The following is an 11,486-nucleotide window of genomic DNA, read 5'->3' as shown; positions in this document are numbered from 1 at the left end:
TCCTCTCTCTGCTTACTTGTTTTTAAACCTCAACAGTAACCAAGCAAAAGAGACCGAGACCAACATGGTGACCACAGGTATGTAAAGAAAATGGCAGAAATGAAGGACATCATTTTCTAGCTTGGGAGATGTTCATGCGAGCCACCTATGTGATTTGAAATTCTCTAATAGATATATTAAATAAGCATAAAAAAGTATAAAGAGACAGAGGAAATTAATTTTGATAATATATTTTATTTAAACCAATATATTCAAAATTTATGATTGCTCAACATACAATCAAAATTAAAAGAATATTAATGTTATGTCCTACTTTTTTTTTTGTACTAAGTCTCCCAGATCCGGTAAGCATTTTGTACATCTCTATTTGGACAAACCACATCAGCGGCCACAGTAGCTAGTGGCAAGTCTAGGCTCTTCAAACATCTTTAGATGTTTTACTCTTTCTCATTTCCTAACCTCCAAACCACACTGGGTTTACAGATTTTTAAATCCAAATCTTCACCTTTTAAAAATACATTGTATGCGCGGTCCATTTTTTGTTGTTGCTGTTCCAAAATCTTCCATGTAAAATAGAAGTGTTTGTTCACGTAAATCTGGACTAAAGCAACGTGTACAGTGAGTGATCTAGTTAAAAACTACAATTGTGGGGCTCAACCAAGTCCCCAGCTCCTCTTCACTGCTGACACATTAACACACGCATTTTCAACCACAGAGTTGAAAAAAACAAATCTTTTGAAGTGATGATGAAGTAACGATTAGAATTTAACACCTTCGAAAAAGGAAACGCCTCGCTATAGCCATATAACCTTCTAGGCTCTAATTTTTTTCGACAGAGAAAATGACAATTTTTACCATCAAAAATTGTTATTTCTCTATTTTCATTTTTTTTACTTAAAAAAACAAAAAATAACTTAAATGTAATACAGTCATCATTACAATAATCATTTTATAATGAAACTATTACATTGCTGAAAATTTTAAGGATTGGGGGTTTTACCTGCAACCTCACCCAGTCAGAAATTCGGCCCAGGTCCTGCAAGTCAAGATCAGGATACTATTCACCTCCTTAATTTTGCCTCTGTCTCAGATTTCCAATTTTCCTGAGGTACCGTGCCCAGCACGTATGTGAAAACTGTAGTGGACACCAGTTGTCTTCTTCCTGAAGCAGATTCTACTAATTTGCCTTTTTCTGGATGTTTTGCTTCTCACAGGTAGGCAGGTCCAAGTTCAACTGTGCAGCTAGGAAGTTAGGCCTTTTCTGACTCTCCCAGACCTGCTTCTGGGAATTTGGTTTTATGCCAGTCCCTACCCTCTTCCTTAGCCGGCTTGGAGACAAAGACCCCCCAAACTGCAATAGCAAGATCCAGTTCTGTCCATATCTCAAACCAATACCTGCGTGAGTAGGAAAAACCTATGAGCCAGTGAATTGTATTATCCTGAGAAAGTGCTCAGAGTCTAACTTTACATTTAGTATCTATGGTTAATGTTATGTGTCAGCTTGGTTGGGTCACCGTGCTGAGATAGTTGGTCAAACATTATTCTGGATGTTTCTGAGAGAGGGTTTTTGGATGAGATTGACATTTAAGTTGATGGACCTTGAGAAGGCAAATTGCCCTGCATAACTGAGGAGGGCCTAGAATGTACGGCTGGGGCAACTCAACCCAAAACCCATGACTGCTACATAGCAGGGGAGGGCTGGAAGAGGTGCTGCAAGGACAACCACAGCGTTCAGAGCAGCTCCCCACACTCTCCCTGACTTGGTCAGAAAGGCTATCAGCAGAGTCTATAAGTAACCAACTAAACGTGTGAAACACTAAGCATGATTGCATAAGCCAAGTGAGATGTATTTTAAGGAATTAGCTCATATTATTATGGAGGCTGGCAAGTCTAAAATCTGCAGGGTGGGCTGGCAGGCTGGAGACCCAGGAGCCGATGTTGCAGTTCAAGTCTGAAGGCTGTCGCTGGCAGAATTCCTTCTTGTAGTGGGAGGTCAGTCACTATTCTATTAAGACGTTCATCTCACTGAATGAGGCCCTCACTAATTGTCCGGCCCTGTGGCCTATCATGGGTGCCCCTGCCAGCCTTCTCTCTCATGGTGATTTTCTCTCAGAGGCCTGCTTCTCACCTGTTCTGTCCTTCATATCAGGGTCTATGTTCCTGAGTCCCAGTTGCAGGCAGGGTTCAAGGTCATCTCAAGAGGTTTCCAGTCCCATTTAAATCAGAGGACACAGGGACTTCCCTGGTGGTCCAGTGGTTAAGAATCCGTCTTGCAATGCAGGGGATGCCAGTTCAATCCCTATTTGGGGAACTAAGATCCCACATGCCGCGGGGCAACTATGCCCACGCGCCACAACTACAGAGCCTGCACGCTCTGGAGCCCACACGCCACAACTAGAGAGAAGCCCGACAACAGCAATGAAAGAATCCACGTGTCGCAGCTAAGACCTGACGCAGCCAAAAAATAAATAAATGAATGAATATAATATTGTGTTAGTTTCAGGTGAATAGCAAAGTGATTTAGTAAAACATACATATTAAAAAAAAAAATCAGGGCTTCCGTGGTGGTGCAGCGGTTAAGAATCCTCCTGCCAATGCAGGGGACACGGGTTCGAGCCCTGGTCCGGGAAGATCCCACATGCCGCGGAGCAACTAAGCCCGTGGGCCACAACTACTGAACCTGCGCTCTAGAGACTGTGAGTTGCAACTACTGAGCCCGTGCACCACAGCTGCTGAGCCTAGGGTCCATGCTCTGCAACAAGAGAAGCCACCGCAGTGAGAAGCCCGTGCACTGCAACGAAGAGTAGCCCCCGCTCGCCACAACTAGAGCAAGCCTGCACGCAGCAATGAAGACTCAAGGCGGCCAAAGATAAATGAATTAAAAAAAAAAAATCAGAGCATATGGCCTAGCACCTGTTTAAGGCTCCTGAACATTTCATGACAGTCAGCAAATCCCCAATATTCCATGACCGTCCTCGGCTTGTTTGTTCCATGTGCTCTGAGGAGTTTAGCAGGATTTCAGCTGTTGACAGAAATAATAAACAATCCATAACAGTAATAGAAAAGAGTTTTATTTGAGCCAAACTGAGAACTATATAGCCTGGGAGACACAGATTCAAGAAGCACTTGAATTGTGTTCTGCTGGACCATAAAATGAGGGAGTCTTATAAAGGCAAAACCTGCAAAATTACATAAGTCGTTTGTCAAGAATTATCACTGGAGCTGGCAAGAAATAAGGGTGATTGTTGTGCAAGGATTGGTTGGGATCCGAACTGGTTGCATAGTTACCTTGAGGCCATAAGGCTGCAGCTGGAAGCTGACAACAGATATTGTTTTGAGAACGGCTGATGTGGTCCTTGAGTTTGATACAGTTCAGAAAATTCAGGTTCTCAGTGATGCAGGAACATGCCTGAAACTATATTCACAATGGCCACCTTGCTCTGTTTTGGATGCCTGGACCATGCTCCATTTTTTATTTTTAAATACATTCTTGTCTTTAATGGTTAAAGCAGATGTATAATGCATGTTTGACAGGCCATAAGACAGGCTGTTCTAGTTAGCATAAAATTCAAGCCAAATCATGCATAAGCCAGAATGACTTCCACATACACTAGGAGGTGAAAATTTCTTCCATCACACCTAACATACCAGCCAAAGTCTCAGCTTCAGCCCCACTAAATAACCAAAGTTAATGTCAGAAATGTCAAAATGGAATGGGCTTGTATATAGAGTGTGCTGGGATTTGGGGACAGGGGAAAGATGATGAAACTGTGACCAGATGATGTTAAGAAAAGAGAAATACTAGCTATGATTTCTCAAGCACTTTCTCTGTGCCAGGCATTGCACTAATACTTTTACCCCCATTCACTGAATCCTCACATCTGCCCTACTGAGGTGAGTATCCACATCTCACAGACAAGAAAATTGAGGCACACAGAGGTATAATAACTTACTCAAATGTACAGAGTTATTAAATAATGGGGCTGGGATCTGAGCCCAGACAGTCTGGTTTACCACACTCTTAATTAACTGCAGTATTCTCTGATAAAGGGACTACAAACGTGCACAATCAGGAAATGACATCTCTCTCTGGGACTCTGCTGGGGGCACACTAAACAGTTTTACCTTCCTGAACTCCACTTTTTTTCTGTTTCCAGCATAACCATTCCTCTTCTTCTGATGCAGTTTTTTTTTAAATTATGCTAATATCTTCACTTAGGTCACAATTAAATTGTTCCTCCCTCTTTTGGCCTAAGAGATAAGTGTTAACTTCATTGCATCTTGATTTTAATAAGCAAGCTCCTTCATAGATAGAGAACAAACTGAAGGGTTGCCAGAGGTGGGAGGTGGAGGTGGGTGCAATGGGTGAAGGGTGTCAAAAGGTACAAACTTCAAACTTCCAGTTATAAAATAAGTAAGTCATGAAGATGTAATGTACAGCATGGTGACTCTAGTTAATAGTACTGTATTGTAAAAAAAAAAAAAAAAAGTTACAAAGGGACTTCCCTTGTAGTCCAGTGGTTAGGACTCCCAATGCACGGGGCGCAGGTTCGATCCCTGGTGGGGGAACTAAGATTCCGCGTCACACTGTGCAGCCAAAAAAGAAAAAAAAATGTAAATAATACTGTATTGTATATTTGCAGGTTGCTAAGAGAGTAGCTCTTAAAAGTTCCTATCACAAGAAAAAAATGTTGTAATTATGTGTGATGTTAGATGTTAACTAGACATTGTGGTGATCATTTCACAATGTATACAAATGTTGAATCATGTTTTACAACTGAAACTAATAAAATTTTATAGGTCAATTATACCTCAAAAAAAACCCAAACAAGTTCTTATGGTCTTCTACCTGACTGCCAGTGTTCTTAAATCTGACATGAATGACTTAGGAATGGAGCGTGGTAGAGGTGCAGAGTTTGTGGGTCTCTAGTTCAGGAGTTATAAAAGGCAAAAACAGGGGAAATGCAAGCAGATTTGGTCCTTGTATCATTGAAATTTATGGCAGTGAGCATTTTTTTGGTCAAAGATAGTCATTTCTTAGTAGTCAATAGGAAAAAACATACTGTTGAAATTTTCTATTTTATTTTGTCTGCCACTATTTGGTGGTTGCTAGGAGACCAAGGTAAGAGAGTAAAAACTGGTTTCAAGATTTAGTTCAAAGATTCCTGCCTCTTGTAAAGAATTTCCTGATTATTCTCCACCACTTTGAATAAAACTGACCACTCCCTGCTGTGTTCTCCCTAGAGCTGACACAGACTTCTATTACAAGACAAATAAAGCTGTGATACCATTTTTAGTTTACAACTCCCCCCCTTCTCTCTTATAAAATAAGTTCCTTCAGAAAAGGAATGATAGCTTATTCTTATCTATATCACTGTGTTGAGGGATATTGAGCAAATACTAATACAGCTAACATTTATCTACTTTCCTGTCAGGCCTGGGGCTAAGCAATGTTCAAAACTATCTCATTTAACCTTCACAATGATCCTATGTGGTATACATTATTCTATCTCCACTTTACAGGTAATGAAACTGAGGCACAGAGAAGCTAAGTAACTTGACCAAGACCACATGGGTTATTCAATGGTGATGAACCCGGGCAGACCAGCTTCAGAGGCTTCATGCTTGACCATTGCACTGTACTGTCTCTCTCATAAAATGTCTGATGATGAACTGACTGAAGAAAAGACTGTCTTGCTCACTGCTAACCAGCAGCCTGGATTCTGTAACAAGATTAACACACTTCCACATGATAAATTTCCATGTAGATAAAATTGTTCTCTACATACTTTGGAGGAATATCTTAGTCTGTTCAGGCTGCTGTAACAGAATACCATAGACTGGGTGGCTTATAAACAACAGAAATTTATTTCTCACAGTTTTGGAAGCTGGGAAGTCCAAGACCAAAGCGTCAGCAGAATTGGTGTGGGTCCTCTTCCTGGCTCATAGACTGTCATCTTCTGGGACAAATGTGTTCTCTGGGGTTTCTCTTATAAGGGCACTAATGCCATTCATGAGGGCTCCACCTCATGACCTAATCACCCCCCAAAGGGCCCACCTCCTAATGCCATCACATTAGGAGTTAGGATTTTTAACATATGAATTGTTGGGGTTGAGGGGGACACAGACATTCAGTCTATAGCAAGTAGTAAGAAATTATCTTCTTATTTTGGTTTGATTTCTAGTCCAAAATATCATATTATGAATTCTTCTTTCACACAAACTTAATGTATTTCAATTCTCTTTTTAGAGGTCTGGATGGTAGGACATATACATTCTTTGACCAAAGTATTGATCGTGATAGCTTCGTGGAAAGCTTTCATTAAAGGTTAATTTAAATTAAAGAATGATATGAAGTAGAGGTCCCAAACTCAAATGCCTACAAGAACCCAGAAGGTAGCATAAATCAAGCAATGTGTGAAGTGAATGAGACAGTGGGCCTGTGGTTCAACTGGGGAATGGTAGGCTGTAGAGAAAAATTTTTTGTTTTACGTGTTTATGTTTCATGCTATGATTTTCTGAGCAAATTTTACTGACATTTGGGATCTGAGCTAAAAGAACAAGACTGGATGTGAATTTATGAGTGATTGCCTAATGAGAATTCCAGAGAGATTTACCTAGAGCTTTTTGTTTTCTTTAGAGTCAAAGAGCAATGAAAGCCCCTCACGCACCCACCCCACCTCATCCCCACCCCCGCAGGACCATGCAGACGTCTTCTGTGATGTAAAGCTGGAGCCTCTAGTCTTATCTTGTATGTGGACAAATTTATTCACATCCCAAAGGGTAAGAACCCAGGATCCCTCTCCTTTGTGTCCTCAAGGAGAATTTGTTCACAAGAGGGAGCAAAAGATTTCACTTTTTCTCTCAAAAAGGGAGAGATATATAAATGTGTAGGCTGATTTGGGGGAGAGTGATTTGCTCACCTACAGGAGACACTGTTACAAGTAACATGACATCGTATGGTCCAGGGATAAGAATTGGGACAAAGGGGAGACGGGATGATTATTTGCTGTAAGTAAATAACAATCTGCTCTGGGGCTCCCCTGGTGGCACAGTGGTTGGGAGTCCGCCTGCCGATGCAGGGGACACGGGTTCGTGCCCCGGTCCAGGAAGATCCCACATGCCATGGAGCGGCTGGGCCCATGAGCCATGGCCGTTGAGCCTGTGCGTCTGGAGCCTGTGCTTCGCAATGGGAGAGGCCACAACAGTGAGAGGTCCGCGTACCGCAAAATAAATAAATAAATAAATAAAATAATCTGCTCTGCTCTAGAAACCCAGTATTGGTGTACAGGATAATATTAATAAATATAAATATCAAAAACTTAAAAGGAATCTATACTCTACCTAGGACCAACGAAAATAAAATTATCTCTGCTGACCAAACAAAACATGTCTACAGGCTGACTTTAGTCCATGAGCTGCTAGTTTGCAGTAACTAGTATTAGGTGTGCCCTGTCTTTTGGAAGGTGGGTTGTCCTATAATTTTAAAGGTACCTAAAAGACCCCTCTTTCAGAGCAAAATACGTTACTCTCTCGGTTTTTGTCAAGACCTCCAATGTCATGGTTGTAAATTCATTGCTGTGCTAGTTAGAAAGTTATAATGCTAAAATATATAGGAGTACTAACCCAAAAATGGCTTTCAAAATGCTGATATCTATAAATCAATCTGTTTATTCATCTTTACTCAGAGCCAGCTAAAAGCATCTGCCTGCAGATAACAGAGCCATTTATCTAAATGTTGATCAAAGATTAAGGTGGAGAGAAACCTTAAGCTGAAGCCTTGTGACCCAGGGCAGTTCTAGGTATTCTCAAAGGAGGACTCCCAGTAGCTGAAAAGCAGCAAAAGGGCATTGGTGTGATGTGGGAAAGCACTTTGAGAGGAAGAAGCTCTGAAAGAGGAAGTGCGAAGCACTGAAGACAAGTTGCACGCTTCTTTACATTGCTTCGTTCCTGCTCAGCAACAGTTTATCCAGCCCTGTGTTTTGTGTGATATTGAGAAATGTTTTCTAAAAGAACACGATAGCTGTCCTTTATGGAACTGACCACACATGGCTGGAAATTATGTTAGGTGGGTTCTTTTAGTTGCAAGGGACAGAGACACTCTCATTACCTTTAGTGACAAGGAATTTTGGTGCAAATGTATGGGAAAGTCAAAAGAGGAAACAATCACCATTGAAGCTGGTCCTTAGGGAGCACACTGGGGGAGCACTCTTCAGGGTACACAGCAGTGCTATGAAGCCTCTGGCTGCTGCTGCAGCTCCAAGACTTGGGCCTCTTTTTCTCCCCTCAACACGGGATCTTCTTTGCCTACTATTCTGGTGTTCTACTTTCTGTCCCTGAGTTTCTTGTTTCTTCTTTTTTCTTTCTTCCCTCCCCCTCCCTGCCCCCCTCAGCCAACCTTCCTTCCATTGAGGTTTACATCCCAGCTCTCTGAAAGAGAATTTGTTTAGGTTGGTCTGACATTGAGTGTGAAAAAATGTCAACTTAATTAACAGAAAACCAAACTGGCAATGGCTTGAATCAATAGGGCTTTATTTTTCCTCCTATGACAAGAGTCCAGAGGTAGGTGATTGCCGATATTGGTTCAGCTGCTCAATGCTAACATCAGTATCTCAGGTATTCTATTTTTCTATTCTTCCATTTTTAGCTGTTGGTTTTTCATCCTTAATCGTGTTTCCTCATGGTTGCAAGATAGCAGCTGCAGATCCAGGCATCATGTGCCTACATTTAAGGCAGGAAGATTAGAGAAGGGTCAAAGCCAGCAAGCTCTCTTGTTGCATCTGTCTGTCTGTCTGTCTCTCTCTCTCTCTCTCTCACGTACACACACACACACACACACACACACACACACACGTGCTCACAGACTTCTGCTTACTTCCTGTTGACCGGAACTATGTCATATGACTATGCAGCTGCCATGAAGCTTGGGAAAGTGACTATTGAGCCTTTATAGACTCTATAGTGGGAAGGAAGCAAGGAGAAAGGTTATTAGCAGTCAGTCAATGAACAATGCCTGCCACAGTCATAATCTAGCATGTAGCATTGATCTTAGGCAGTGCTCCAAAACAAGCCATCTACTAGAAGACTCTGCAGTCTATGGATAACTGCCTTTGAATCAGGGGTTTGATCTGATATGATCAGACGTCAGCATGAGAGCTCTCCTCAAAAGGGGGCTGTGTGCAGGGCAAGAACAGATAGTACTTGGTTTGGTACCAGTATGATACCCAAGCATGGCTAAATTCTCATCAGTGATTCAATTATAGCTTGATCGATCATAATTTTAACTATATCTGCTACATTCCCGCAAGCTTGCTTTGTTCACAAGCTTGCTTTGTCCATTCATACATTTATTCAATAAATATTAATGGAATTATAGGCACTTACCCTGCCTGGTGCAGGGGATATGGCAGTGAAGAAAATAAGGAGCTTACTTTCTAGTGGAAGACAGAGAGAATGTATGCTCCAATAATCCTGTTCTGCTCTTTGTAATAGCCGCCACAATTTCAGTGCTTATGTGTTTGTGGATACATAATGGCTAAAACATAGTTAAGTAAGGGGCAGTGTGGAGGCAAGGGTAGAGTGTGAGAAGGTAGGGGAGTATCGGCTTTAATTTATAGAACAATCAGGATTCAGAACTAAATGCTTTAGCCACAGGGGCTTCCCTGGTGGAGCAGTGGTTAAGAATCCGCCTGCCAATGCAGGGGACACAGGTTTGAGCCCTGGCCCGGGAAGATCCCACATGCTGCGAAGAAACTAAGCCCATGCGCCACAACTACTGAGCCTGTGCTCTAGAGCTTGCATGCAACAACTACTGAGCCCGCGTGCCACAACTACTGAAGCCCACGTGCCTACAGCCCGTGCTCCGCAACAAGAGGAGCCACCGCAATGAGAAGCCCACACACCACGACGAAGAGTAGCCCCACTCGCTGCAACTAGAGAAAGCCCGCGCACAGCAACAAAGACCCAACACAGCCAAAAATAAAAATAATAAATAAATAAATTTATTTTAAAAAGAAAAAATAAATGCTTTAGCCACAAACTTTTCAATCTGTTTCCTTTACAGGGAAAGCGGCAGACATTTCTGCTCTAGAGAAAAAGGGAAGGAAATGCGCGGTGCCAGGAGTCAAAGTGTGGTTTGTGATGCACACCCAGTCTCTGTTCTTATTACAACATAGTTTTAATTTCTTAAATTATTTTATTTGGCCTTTATTTAACTTCCTCTAGGCCATGTTGAACGTGGCCTACAAAATGCAGTTTTGCTCTGAGCAGCACTACTCTTTACACTTGGCCCTGGATTTACCCACCCCATAGCCCACACTGGGTTTTTTTTGGCTTTAAAAACTCACCAGAGGATATAGTGGGGACCAACGTATACTTGGATACTCTCTGGCCATTAGGCATTAGATGTTTACCAAGGGAACTGGCACTGTTCACTCGCCTTCTGTGTGACTATATAAGATTTATTTATTGGATTTTTAAATTATTTTACTGATCTTCCTCTTACCTCTCTGTGATTCTCCCTTCCCCCAGCTTTATTCAGGCTAATCCTCTTTTATCCTTCAGGTCCTAACATAATTGTAGCCGCCTAAAGAAAGAATTGCCTTAAAACTTATACTAAGTTCCTGTTTATGCTCCTGTAAATCCATGACTCTCCTTGATAATAGTTATAAATTCAGTACTTATAATAGCTTGATTAACACCTGCCTAATCCCTCAGTAGACTGTAAGCTCCGTTAGGGCAGGGGTCATGTCTGTCTTGCTCAGGTCTACACCTCAGTGTGGAGCAGTGTTGGATACACACAGTGGCACTCAATAATATTTAGTGAATTAATAAATATCTTTAGTATCCAAGTGACTAGCACAGTGCCGCCGATGGATGCTGATTGTGAAGGTCTGCCCAGGACTAGGAGATTTAGCTCCATCCTCGCCCTGCTGCTGGGAGTGCTACTGGCAGACACCCTAGGCTGCCAGTACTCTTTGGAGAATGCCTTACTTAAAGAAACAGGCAACCCCAAATCATGTCCCCTCTCTGGGTGTTTTGTATCCAATGACTAATCAATGCTGGGAGTTGAAGGTAAAGCCACTCGTGCCAATTCAAAGATACCTCTAGAAGGCCATCCTGGCTCCAAGGGGTCAGCTGAGGCCTTTGTTAGGATGGCATTATAGATCATCTTCTGCTCAATCCTGTTCCCTCCACCTCCCTTTCACAGGAATCGATCCCAAGAGCATACAAGAGCATGTCTTGCACATCAATCTCCCCCAAGAGTCTACTTCGTGGGTAACCCAACCTGTGATGTCTGCTACGAAGATATTTACTGAACTAAACTGAATATTATATTCAATTGATTTGAATGTTATGCTCCATAAACTCCTAAACAGCAACGATCATTTCTTACTTATCCTTGTATCCTTGCAATGATTAGAAGGTGAATTTTATATAGTGAGTGCTATGATCTGAATGTTTGTGTGCCTCCAAAATTCATATGT

This window comes from Delphinapterus leucas, chromosome 12 (genome assembly GCF_059928025.1).
Source record: "Delphinapterus leucas isolate spDelLeu-1000000601 "Yukka" chromosome 12, BTC_Dleu_Yukka2, whole genome shotgun sequence".
Classification (NCBI taxonomy): Eukaryota; Metazoa; Chordata; class Mammalia; order Artiodactyla; family Monodontidae; genus Delphinapterus; species Delphinapterus leucas.
Note: the sequence above shows the minus strand (reverse complement) of the source record.